At 67.3% G+C, this 1858-nt stretch overlaps 1 protein-coding gene across 1 annotated transcript in view; it reads left to right on the top strand.

Moving 5' to 3' along the window:
- Positions 1–1195: 1195 nt before the first annotated feature.
- The window catches only part of LOC123520981 (adhesion G protein-coupled receptor L3-like), a 612162-nt gene continuing 611499 nt past the window's right edge, over positions 1196–1858 (top strand). Inside the window, exon 1 of the mRNA XM_045284068.1 lies at positions 1196–1666. The gene's annotated coding sequence lies outside the window, so the exon portion shown is untranslated. The remainder of the gene's footprint in view (positions 1667–1858) is intronic.

The following is a 1858-nucleotide window of genomic DNA, read 5'->3' as shown; positions in this document are numbered from 1 at the left end:
AGAGAGAGAGAGAGAGAGAGAGAGAATGATGTCTCTCCGCCGCTAGGAGAGGTACCCTTTGTTTGACAAACCCTGAAAGGGAAGCCTCTTGTAGCAGCTCTCCCATTTCCACCTCCAACGGTTCGCGGAGCTGCTAGGTGGAGCCAGCACCGCGGAGTCCGCACACACTCCAGATCCAGGTTTTCCCGGCCGCCCCCTTCCCTCGGCGGAGCCCCCCTCCCGGCCTTCGCCGCTCTCTCCGGTCGCTAGCCCGCCCGCCCGCGACTCAGTCTGGCCTCCGCTCGGCCCCGGCTGCGTCCGCTGCGCGCTGCTGCCCGGCCCCGGCGCGCTGCCCCTCCGCCTGGCCACTCGCACCGCTCGCTCCCGTTCCCAGGAGCGGGATGCAGATGCTGTCGCTGTTCCGGGTGGGCGCCGCCGCCGCCGCCGCCGGCTTGCCGCGGACTGCTCCTAGGCTCCGCTCCGGCAGCAGCAGCTGCTGCTCCGTGTGACTCGCCCCCTCCCCTTTCTTTCTTTCTTCTCTTTTTGCCTCCGTCCTTTCTCCGGGTGTGTGTGCGCGCGCGCGCGTGGGCTACACGGGCTGCTTTGGCAGAAGCTCGCTCGCGTGCGCGCGTGTGAGTGTGCGTGTCTGGAGAGCGCCAGAGCCTGGCTCGCTCTCGGGGAGCCCAAGAAGAGAAAGAACAGAGGCGGCGGCGGCGCGGAGCCCGGGGCCGCGCGATGGAGCACCCGAATGCCCGCCGCTGCCCGGCCCGCCTGGCGAGCTGAGAAGACACCCTCTGGGCTCGGGGGTCGGCGGTGCCCGGGACGCAGCCCTCGGCGCAGCCGAGCCCGCTCCGCCCGCGCGCCCCCGCCGGGCTCCGGGGAAGGAGTTTTTGGGGCCCTTGCCGGGGCTCTCCGCGCAGGTTGCCGGGGCGCGAGGAGACCGTCGGTGTGGAGAGAACCTTGGCAGGAGGAAGAGGAGGCTGTGCGAGCGAAGCCGCAGCCACCCGTGGCCCTCGAGATCCCGCCTGCCCATTTCATCTCCCCGGCTCGGCAGCGGCAAAGGGAGGACGAGGAAGAAGAAGAAAAAGAAAGAGAAGGGGGTGGGGTGGGGTGGGGGGGACCGGATCTAAAGATCAGCTGGGGGGATGGTGGCAGAATTTTGGTCTCTTCAGCAGCGTTTTTTCTCAAGCAGCAGCAGCAGCAGCAGCAGCAGCAGCAAGAGGAGAAGCAACCTCAGCTGTGACTGCCGCATGTTAATAGCTGCCGCTCGTGTCCCTCGGCGGCTGCCGGAGCCCCAGCCTGACTCCGAAGTTGTGCAACTGTGGTCGAGGAGAGCCATTTGAACCTTGCTTTCTCCTGGCACCGCTTTGGCCCCTTGATGTGCGCGAAGCCGGGAAACGTAAAGGACGGGCGGCCTGTGGATCTTCCCCCTGCCCCGTTCCGTCTGGCTGTGTAGCAGAAGACGAGGAAAGACTTTTTGTTGTGTTTCCTTACTGGTTCCCACCCTCCGGCTCCCTTTGGCTGCGCGTTGCTGAGCGCCCTTTGCCGCCAGCGGCGGGACTGCCTCCGCTGGGACCGGTCCGCTTTTCGCCCGGGGCCCCTGGCCGGCTGGTGGGAGCGGCACCCGGCTGCAGGTTGTTGAGCCACTAATGGGACGGACCATCCCCGGGACCGGCGGCTCCGAAAGGTAATTCATTCTTCGCACTCTTCCGGATCGTGCTCTTTCTGGCCCGACTCGGTCGGTCGGCGGCGTCCGCGAGGCGCGGGGCGGGCAACCGAGGGGGCGCGGGCTCCACGCACACTCACCCTCCCACCCACCCGCACACTCGCTTTCACCTACTCGCCCTCGCACACTCGCCCTCACACACGCTCATCTGGT

The sequence above is a fragment of the Echinops telfairi genome, unplaced genomic scaffold, assembly GCF_000313985.2.
Source record: "Echinops telfairi isolate 266 unplaced genomic scaffold, ASM31398v2 ScPeMD7_7468;HRSCAF=8506_0, whole genome shotgun sequence".
Taxonomy (NCBI): domain Eukaryota; kingdom Metazoa; phylum Chordata; class Mammalia; order Afrosoricida; family Tenrecidae; genus Echinops; species Echinops telfairi.
The sequence above is the reverse complement of the archived record's forward strand: the minus strand, read 5'-3'. Positions and strand labels throughout refer to the sequence as shown.